The following is an 11,876-nucleotide window of genomic DNA, read 5'->3' as shown; positions in this document are numbered from 1 at the left end:
AATTATGCTGCAAATTACGTTGATTGATTTTAACTGGTACTGAACCTGGAATATTCCTTTTATAGATATTCTTAATATAGAAATTAATTAAAGACTAAGCAAAACCATTAATTGGAAATAAAGACTGTACAATGTTCTTTGTGAACTGGCTCAGAAAGGGTTGGTCAGTTTTCAGGATGCGTTGTTGTGATTTGACCGTTATCTTCATTGCAATTCCTCTCATCAGACTTCCACGCAGGATCCGAAACTGGCCCATCACATCCGATCATTACTTACGCCGGCTCTGGCACGAGCGCACCGGCAGACTGCAGAACTAGACTCCTTGAGTATCTTCAGGGTTGATCAATATTTAATGTGGCCTTTAACAAGATCAGATTTAGCAAAGATATTCTGCTCTCCCTCTTGCACGAACATTGCTGCTCTGGCCTTGGGGTGGAGTAGGGGAGGAGAGGTGCCAAGAGCCCTTTGGGTTTTATTAATATGAGTGCTTGACCTGTGTCTGCCCGACACACTATTCTGAGCTGGGAATACATTTCTCCTTTTTAAGTCTGGCTCTCGCTTGAATTCCGGGGAGCAACAGCAGGAGTATTTGTTCAAAAAGAAGAACATGTTTGACTTCACTGAATCTTAATGATAATTTTCTGTACCTGTGACATTTTCATAACCATAATGAGTCTGACCGTAATGGAGTCCTCAAAGCGTTTGCAGCTTGAACCTTAATCATTTTGTGTCCCGCAGCACTCTTTTTATGCAAGCTATAAGATAACTAAAATATCTGGTTATTACACAATATAAATGCTGGGTTGTTTCAGCCCAAATGTGGGTAAAATATGGACAAACCCTACAGTCGGTTAATACAATTTTTACCCCAACTGTTGGGTTTGTCCATATTTGACACAAATTTGGGTTTAAACAACCCAGCATTTTTTGTGTATATTTTGATATCAAATTTAATGCAAGGCTAATAAAAGTTATGGATGGGTTGAGTAGGTTAGAGCAATTTTTTCTTCCAGACACAACAAGTTCATCTCAACGAGTGCGTATATGGAAAGGCTTCAAAATGCTAAAAATACAATGGCAACACTTTACAATAAGGTTTCAGTAGTTAACTATAATATTTAACATGAACTAACAGTCAACAATACTTATACGTCATTATTTAATCTTAGGTAATGTTAATTTTTACATTCTAATTATTAAAATCAAAAGCTGCTCAAGTTGCAACTTTTTGTTATTTCAAGTTCAACTTTGAAATAACATGAACACACAATGAACAATTGTTTAACTAATCAATAGATGATGTAAAAATATATATTGCTCATAGTTAATGTTAAATAATGTATATAGGCTACTTAACAAATGAGACCAAATGTGACCCTGGACCACAAAACCAGTCACATGGGTCAAATGTTTTTATTTTATTTAATTGAGATTTATACTCTGAAAGCTGAGTAAATAAGCTTTCAATTGATGTATGGTTTGTTAGGATATGACAATATTTGGCTGAGATACAACTATTTAAAAAGTCTGGAATCTGAGGGTGCAAAAAAATCACAACATTGAGAAAATCGCCTTTAAAGTTGTCCATTTATGTTCGCGATTGTGCTGCATTCACTCACAAAAATAAATGTTTAATATATTTACGGTAGGAAATGTACAAAATATCTTCATGGAACATGATCTTTACTTAATATCCTCATGATTTTTGGCATAAAAGAAAAATCTATAATTTTGACCCATTTTGAATTGAATTGTTGGCTATTGCCACAAATATACCCGTGCGACTTGTGACTGGTTTTGTGATCCAGGGTCACATATTGTAAAGTGTTACCAATAAATTGAAATGCAGAATAACCTTGTACAAAGCCAAAATCCATAAAAAAATTAAATCAGATCAGGGTACGACCTGCTAGGATAAGTCCCCTGACCCTTGTCGCACAGCGTCACCCCTGGAAGAAAAGCGGAGACGTCTGTTTCGCAAAGCCAGAGCTTCACATTCATATTCTATTCATAAAGGTAATGCAGGCCGCCTGGCTCTTGATGATCACCTGTGGCCTTCTGTATAGAGCAGCGAGGCAAAGGCGGGGGTACGGAGGGGGGGGTGCCACGGGAAGGTGGGGCGGTGGGGTGAGATCAAATTTGAACGTGCTGATGCCTCCTCCGTAAATGAATCACCCGCCTCGTCGATCAGACCTTTACACAAATAATACATCCATCAGCTTGTCGTTTCCCCTGCCCTCTTTACCGTTATCTCCTCCCGAGGCGGTCAATATCCTCGGGGCCCTGATCAGATCACAGCGGTTCCATATTTAATAAAGCCCTCCCAGCAGCCGGGCCTCTGCCTCATCCCAGACCCACATTCATTTCCATTATAATTACCTGAGCCTCTTCCCAGCCCCCACCACCACAACCTGCCCGAGCCCTTGACCAGAATCCAATCTGTGCCATCGCCCACAGTAAATCTGCCTGATATAAATAATAATGTGCGTGCAAATGAAATGCGAAAGATTACATTTGGTCACATGAAGGAGGGTGGAAGACCTTAAGGGGTGAAGGCTCGGCGGTGTATCCTGGATCGAAGAAATATCTGAAGGTTAATTTGTTTTGATGCCGCCGGCAAAATCTTTGGGGCCCATCTCATCGCGGAGTGACATCTGTGTCGCGGTTAAAGGGACGGGGGACTAGCAGGTGAGCTTAATGCCAATGGTGCGGCAGATCAGCATCTGGACTAGATCAGAAAATGACAACTGTTCAGTATGAGCTTAATTTATCTATTAATATATTGGTTCAAATGTCTGATAATGTTATATTCATATGCATTGATTTAATAATAATAATAAATAGAAATTGCAAAAGAACAGCATTTATAGTATATGGGCAACATAACATTAACCGACATACAATTGTGTTAATTGCTGCATTAAGTTCATAGTTGTACATGCTATGCATATACAATGTCCCTTTTTTGACCTTGTCTGTCTAAAAATATTTATATGACAATGTATTCATTGGAAGATTACATGTCATATGGTAAATAAATGTAAAATAAATATACGAAATCAATTTGTAGTTTAAAAAAAATCATTTGTCACAATGAAGGACCATTTAAAATGAACTGGTGAAAGCAAAACGGTGATTCAGTATTCAGAATAAATACACACATTCCCTTGAACATTCATATAAATGTTAACAAAAAATCTTGATGTTGATTTAAAAAACTCCATGGACACATTATGCGTCTACGACGCCAGATTGCATTCAATTTCAGACTATAACAGCTGTCAATATAAAGCACTTTGGCCCGACTGGAAGCTTTCTAAATAAACTGTTTATGTCTATCCGAATGTCTGATCCCTGGCAGGCATGTTTCTTTTCCTATAACAGTTCATCTTAAGAATGCTATTGTAAACATACGGCCTATGGTCTCTTCTCCAAACTCAATTAACTTGTCTGTGTCAAGCCCGTAACGCACCTTCCTTGTTTAGACCCAGCAATGCAAACACACACAAATACAGTATTTGCACAAACATTGATTCTATAATTGCAAACTCCACGGGATCTCTTGTGAAATATTGATTGACTGTATTTTGACTCTCGCAGTTTTGACGTACAAAGCTAAATCTCTGGTACAAAATGCATTGCATTCCCCAAATCCTTTGATTGTGAAAGAATGATTCTTTATCCTAATGATGATGCTGGATACTCGTACACAGAGATTTGGATAGATGAAAGAGCGCTAGATAGATGCGCGGTGTGTCATATGATTAGCTTTTATGTGTTCTTTTGAGACCAGTTTATAATGTGGCAGATCTCTACAGAGAAACAGCATCATGACAAAGGATCCGGCTTTGTGTCAGCGATTCCTGAAGTCTTGCAATCAAATGCCAAACATGATTAATACCCTGAGCGGTAGAAGGAAAGCTGGGTAGACCGAGAGGAGAAACAGAACGAGAGCGAGAGGGGAGAGGGACTATCAGTGCTCAAGATAATTTACTTGAGGGACAACCGGAATCTATTCAGGAAGCGTTGCTGGATTAGTAGAAACTGCCTTTAATTAACAGTGACACTGTGCAACCTGTTCCATACGAGCGGAATACCAAATATTTAACTCTCTGATCTCATTATAGAAATAAACACATGGTGTGCACATTGACAACGGCTGTTGACTGTGCCAAAAACGTGTCCAATCATGGATCCTATCCTCCACAGAGTCTTACTCATGCAAGCACTCTTTCCTATTATAAATGCAACTACAAAGCATCACTAATGGCTTCTGAATTATTTACTCCGGATACATTTTTAGCTCTCCTTTAAAGGCTAGGCAATGGCTGTTCTGTTTTCGCAGATTCTGTAAATTGATTTTCTTTTACTTGTTTTCCTCGCATTGCGTTCATTGCTTAGCGTTAACTGACACCCACGTATTTCTTTAGACTTTTTGCTCTGTTTCAGCACAATTTTGAAGGTTAATAACGTAATAATGTACATCGTATTAGTTCAAAAACATGCGTCGTATGCACTAATTATCTGCCATCCAGTTTAATCAGGTGCTAAATAGTATAAAATTAAAGTCGTCATCTTTTCAGCACACGCATGCCAACACTTTATATGCAAATTGCACACATTATAGGTTGCACTTCATTCACAATCTTAAAATTAACCTTGCACTGCCAGCGCAAAAGCATTGCTTTCAAAAAAGATGTTTATGTATATTTTTTAGCAATCATGTCATCACTAATTGACCAAATGATCATATATCAATACGCAGCACACGTTTTGTATCCAGGTGTCTCCGAGTATATCCCGTCACATATAATGCCAGCAAGAAGTGGAGTTGTGCTTCCCAAATTGCATTCAGCACAGATTTTGTGGGTGTGTGTGTTGTTACCTGATGATTTGCATAATTCCTTTAGTGAATCGCGCACTAAAACAAATAATGCAGATAAACATTGCTATCTTTCACAGTGAATACCTTGCTGGATGATCTCTCATGCTATCCAATACACGAAACCAATATTTTTTTTCAAAATAATCACATAATGACAGAGAATTTGACAGTAAGTAATGATGTGGTACATTGATTCCTGGCACTACTAACCTGAGCACAACCCGTGTCTTCCCAAAGTTAACACCTGCCAATTAATTGGAAATTGTCTTGATTACACAATTATTTCAACCTGGGTAGCTTTTTTGGTTGCCGTTTAGTGATGTGATAACCCACGAGGATTTATAATTGTGTATGAAACATCATCTCTCTTCCCATAAGGGGAAGGATTTATTTCTCTCTTGTCAGGAAATTACATTCAGATGATTGTGAAGGGGTTTGGCTAGTTCGCCCCTGCTGGTACATGCTGTAACTACAACATCTGGCTGCAAAAAAAACATTTGTATCCATTCAAAAGTAGCCATACTCTGATGAAATGCAAGTTTTGCAAGCAACATATAATTTGCACTGTTTATAGAGCCAATAAATGTCATTTTCAAAGACATCAGATTACAAATCGAGTCCTTTGAGCAACTGCTTTTGAAAAGAATGGGAAAATAAACAGATTGTGCTTACCACACTGATCTAATAATTACTCATCTACAAAAGATTACTGTTATTTTGTTGAAGAGATGCTGTGTAATTCTGAACGTCCTTTAGAAACATGCTGAGTTAATACAGTGTCACGAACACATCATTGACTGGCATGAGAACTAACGGACAAGTCTTCAGTCAGCGATTTTTTCTCAGCATCACACAGTCTAGGTAAGTCCCAAAAATAACTCTCTTCTGTATCAAGCAGATCTAAATGCGTTTTAACTTACAAATGAAGTTTGCCAGCGCATCAGCATACTATTTCACAGGCGCTAATGAGAGCTGAAGAGAGGCTAGAGGGGCTTTGTGGGGTCTAACATGCCAACTGTGGAATATGCAAACTAACCCCGAGTCAGGAGCGCATCAGATTGGCCACGCACAGCAAATTTGCATGCGAGGCTCGAGCAGCGCTGCTCTCGGGTTGCTGCGACGTCGCCCACCGTGCCACTGCAGTCCCCAAGAGTCAATGTAGCTTGATTACACTTCACACTCACCAAATTATAATGCAAATAACGTTCCAGCCATTAACCATGCAAACCGCTTGAAATGTGCACGTGTCCCTACGGTGTGTGATGTAAATTGCTATGTCACATTAAAAGTGACACCGGTAATTCTGCACATTGTGAAGTTATTGGGTGCCAGATCTTATGAGCCGTTGTGACAGCTATGCAGATGAGTGCATTTTGCCGTACAGAGTCAATTTGACACAGTCACAGGAGAGAGATTGCTTTTTTTAAGCATAATGAAACCACACAAATTAAGAAATTACCTTTGAGCAAACCCATCCCTCCTCCCCATCTTACCGGAAACCCTATAATTTCCAGCGAGTCGGAGTGGCGTCAGAATTAGTCCGACTAAGAATTACTTTACATTCACATTCATTCGTTTCTCATTTAACCAGAACCGAATGATTCGAATATGGCCAGCTGAGGGGGTTTATTATAGGTTAGGAGAGATGATACATACTTTAATTGTATATATTTTTATTGTTTTAGACCCAGATATTCTAAACCTATTACAATTCATCAAATTAAAATATGAATGATTATACACAATACCATAAAATACAAACCGATACATTTTTCCAGTAATTATTTCCACCACAGGAACAATTTCGCCACTAATCAAGTTAGTGTACTGTTACCAAGGAGACAACATCCATGTCAGTGAAGAGCTTGAGGCTGACAAATTGAGGTCAATATCACTTTAAATATCAGTGTTTTTATTGTGCGTCATTTCCAGTCAGGCTTTAATTTTGCAGCATACATATCAAGGGGGTAATCCATCCAAACTGAAGCCTCCCCGGGAGCCGCCATTGTAGCAGAACTTCACCTGCTGTTAGCATCCCATTGACTCCCATTTATTTTGGCGTCACTTTGACAGCGAATAACTTTACATCTGAGGCGTCCAAAGACTTCATTTGTTCATTATTTATTTCTAAGGAAACTCGACAATGTATAAAAGGCTCCATTACCTTGTACCTTACGTTATGGCCCCGTAGAAGCCGTTTTTGTAAAAATAGGCTAACGATTGCGTCATAACCACGCGACTCTCTGTCGTACAGTAGAGAAATTACCGTATAGACAGGTGAAGAAGCTCACAAGCAATCGTGGGGGACGTGGAGGCATAAAGTCCGATAAAGTCAAGGGAGAAGCCCACAGAGAGTCATAAAGTTGCTCCTGCTGCTAGCTCATGGACAGCTAATACTCACGCTCTCCGTCTCTGCGAGATTCGGAAGGGAATGATTCAGATTTCTCTCGGCACAGCTACTAGAAGACTGAAAACTGTCAGACACGTTGCTCACGTCACCAAGCTCAGTTTGAGCCTGCGCACTGCAGTACGCCTGGCTGCCGATCAGGAAGTGTGCGCTTCAAATGGGCTTCACTTTTCTCCGTTGAAATCGATGGGGTCGCTGTGTCCATCTTATATACTGTCTATGATACATATACGCTGTTGGACAAATTAAACCAGAGAGCTGGAAATTAGTGTTGTAAAAGTTTTCGGCAAGAGTACATGAAACCCTTCCTGGGTCTTGAAGAATGCAAACCGGCTATGAAAGTAGATGCTAATGCAAAACAAAAGCACAGTAACAAGTTGCGGTTTGACTTTGAACAAATCAAATTGTTTTCATATAGTCCATATGTGACCCTGGACCACAAAACCAGTCACATGGGTCAATTTTCAACTTTAAAGTTGTTAATTTATGTTCGCAATTGTGCTGCATTAACTCACAAAAATAAATGTTTGATATGTTTACGGTAGGAAATTTACAAAATATCTTCATGGAAATTATTTTTGGCATAAAATAAAAATCTATAGTTTTGACCCATACAATGTACAGGTGAAAAAGTTCATTTATTTCAGTAATTCAACTTAAAAGGTGAAACTAATATATAGTTTCATATATTTATATAGTATTATATAGACTCATTACATGCAAAGTGAGATATGTCAAGCCTTTATTTGTTATCATTTTGATGATTATGGCTTACAGCTTATGAAAACCTTTTCACAATATTCTAATTTTGAATTTGGGGTTTTCTAAGCCAATATATTAGTTTCACCTTTTAAGTTGAATTACTGAAATACATTAACTTTTGCACAATATTCACATTTTTCGAGTTGTATTGTTGCATTTTCACATGTATTGTTGGCTATCGGCACAAATATACCCGTGCTACTTGCGACTGGTTTTGTGATCCAGGGTCACATATCTCTCGCTCACTCAACATGTTAGAAATCGTATTTTTTTGCTGACATATGGTTCTCACAGCTGATTCAGTGTCAGTGACATACATAATGCCAGTCCTCTCTCTTTGGCGTTAAGAGGCGGATGACTGTGCGACTATAAAAAGTGTCAGGAGCGATTTGATTTCCCTCCATCTGTCTGAGTGCTAGTACACTAGGTGGGTAAGCGCACTGTTCTCCCCTCCAACATCACACCTCTCCTGCAATCTGAGCTCGTCGCGTGCTCCTGCTTTAAACACACATCATTCAGAAGAGGGCTCCTGAGAGGGCTGATTGGCTCCTAATTAGAGAGTTTTGTTAATGATAGGTAGTGTCAGATGCTAATGAGGCCCTGATTGGAGTATTGGGGGAGTGGAGATGATTGGGATGTCTAGCAGTTAGAAGTCAAATACTCATCAGCAAAGACAAGGGGGCTGAACAGGTTTCTAATCCCGAAAAACTGTCAGGGCTCATTCAGAACGGGACGGTCTCCATCTCCCTGATCGCACTTGATGTTAATGCGTGATCACATCCGAACCCTCACGGCGCTCCTGACACCTTAAACGATTGCGGATATCCATTCTGTGAAAGCCGCAGGACTCTTTCGGTCATCGATCGCTTAGCCGAGAGCACCGAATGATGAGGCTGCCATTATGTTTTTCATCAACAACCCTCTCATAAAGTGTCATCTGCTAAAAAATTATGTTTCCCGTGTGGATATGAAGAGGCATAGTGGGTGGATAAACTGTAGTGAAAACGATACGATTTTGTCAACTTTGGCCTGCACATTTACAGTGACACTGCAATAAGATCATTTATCAAGCACTGTACACCTGCCAGCCATTAGAGGCCCTGCTGTTGATTACAGTTTGATCATGCATTGAAAGTCAATCCGGAGAGGTCTAAATAATGGACCACAACCAGTATATAATGCTGGTGATTATCACAAAATAAAGCCTGACAGCGTGAACAGGTCTTATATCTCCCTGAAAGAATAATGATACAGAATAATGATCAGCTGACAACTTACTGTAGCCTACATTATTCTCCATATTAAACAGCTAAATAAATACATGGAAATTAAATATTAAGTTCTCCATATGATAATTGAAAAGAGCCATGTAGGAAACTATACCATTTCATTTTAATTATATTAATGTAACACTAGCAAAAGCATTTTTTGTCCCATTGTATATTGTATATAAGATATATAACATGATATTGTTTTTATACAGTCCAATAAACAATCAGTATCTTACATTTCAGCAACAATATTGGGTCCATGAATTGACACTGTTTTTTAACCTCTCAAGGCAAACGGTCCCGAACGATGTTCTGTTCCTGAATGAATCGTGTTTTGGAACAAATCAGTTGAGTAATGACTTATTGATTCACTCATGGACAACTGCTGCCTCCCAATTTGCATACTATTCGTCCTACATTATAGGCCTATTTGAAATTAGAATGAGTGTGTCCAATATCGTAATATAATTAAATTAATGTCCCAAAGTTACCTGGATGGTTCATCATTTCCAGTGGAAATTCGAAGTTCTGATCCATGCACACTCCAATGGTTAGTTTTACCCACAACCCACTGAGCTTGCCCAATTCTGCTACACACTCACAGGTTTGTACTTTATCTTCACAAAACAGTGCATAGCCTATTTTAGGGCATATAAGTAGGCCGATCTGCATGCAGGGTATCACTTTTCACGCGTGGACTTCCCTATTCTCGTAGAATTAGAACTGTCATTAAAACTTTACCTTTACAGTTATTGTCTTTGGTGTGAACGCGCCTTTATACAGTGAACCGTGATTTTGGACTCTTGCTGCATTCACACCATGTCGTAATTACTGTGAATTCGAGATTACAACATGACGTTCTGCTCAGAGCTGTTCACATCCTCTGGCTCAGAATTATGCATTACTATGCAACACCTAAATGAATCTGCAGCGGTCACGTGGTTTCACAAAGTACATGGTACTGGATCAACATCTTTGTTGATTCTAGAAAAACATTTTTATCAACCAATCAGATTTGAAGTTTACAGTTTATGTCCAGTTTTGGCATAACAACCATGGATAGTTGCTTCAGTGTTTTCACCTATCATTTCCCTCGGATTTTAGGGACAAGTTAATAGGATTAGGACTGTTTTTGGGCAGGAATATTGTTCCAACATGTCTTACTTGGCAAAATCCCAGTGACCATGGTAAAGGTCAGAGCTCTCAGAAAATTCCCAGTTTGCAAGTTGTAAATTAAGAGTTCTAAGAAAACGTGAACGCTTTTTACAAGTTTGAAAAACACAGTTCTCTCTTGTATATAAAAGCCTTGTGTAAATCTAAGTTAGTTACTAAAACACTTCTCTGGGAGGCATTGGGAGTGAGCAGAGGGGAGCCTGTGATATTTTTCAGCCCGTACAAACACACCGGCAGAGCCTAAAGGTAGGGCAGCTCTGTCTTAAATATACACCAGAGAACCCAGAACTCTCCAAATGAGTTCTCTGGAGAACGCTCCCGACACCTGCAGTCATTTTTCAAACGATTTAATTGGTGTACTTAAGTCAGCTGATACCTACGGCAGTGCTTTGTTGCTAGGCATCATGACACAAAGGTCTCCAAGTACAATTAACTCCATTGTGGCATCGCGATGTACACACAGTGTTTTCGGAAAGGACCTACTTGTGTATACGTATATCGGGTGGGGGCTATATTAATCCACGAACGCCGCACTTGCACTTTATACGAGGGTAATGACCGGCTTCTTTTCCGTACTACCACTACAAGTAGCAAACACCTGCTCGCAAGTACATATGCGACACAAAGAGATTCCCGCTTCCTTACTATGAGATACACGCACACTTTCAGAGGACCTGTTTGACAGAATTGCGTTTTTTTCCTGCGATTGAACAGGTTAGGATGCAGTGCTGCAGCTCTCCTGTCTAAGTGGTCTCCTGATAAGAGGAAAGCTGAGATTTCTCTCAGTATTTCTCTCCTGGCAAACAGTGAACACAATGAGTCATGACACTATCCAAGGGCTCCAGTGAAGTATGTGGGTGGACAGCTACAGTGATAGTGACTGTATGAAGAGAGCTTGCTCATCCAGGACGAGAGAGAGAGAGGGTGGAAGATGGATTTCCACACATTTATAATAGCTGTCACACCTTACATTCAGCAAGGCAATTTCACATTTGAGAATGGGACAGCGACTCAAATTAAAAATGACATTAATTTCTGCCAGCCTGCTCACATTGCATTTTTCATCCCGGTTGAAACACCTCTTGATTAGGCTCTGGGAAGACACAAACGTTCCACACAACAATAGGACTGTCTGATTGGATTCTGTGTACAGTATGTCTTGGGAGAGATATTTGAAAGGGTTTTGTTTCTGGAATCATGTCCCCCATAACATTCATATATATGTTTCCTTAAATCTTTTTAAATCCTGCTCTCTAAAACATTTCTAATTAGGAACGCAAAGACAAAAACAGTCCAAATCGAGATGTAGCTATTCAAAACCAACTTGACAACCAAAACATTTAGCACTTTAATCTCAGTGGCAACGCTTTCTAAGGCA

The sequence above is a fragment of the Phoxinus phoxinus genome (assembly GCF_949152265.1).
Source record: "Phoxinus phoxinus genome assembly, chromosome: 4".
NCBI classification, from domain to species: domain Eukaryota; kingdom Metazoa; phylum Chordata; class Actinopteri; order Cypriniformes; family Leuciscidae; genus Phoxinus; species Phoxinus phoxinus.
This window is presented reverse-complemented; position numbering follows the sequence as displayed.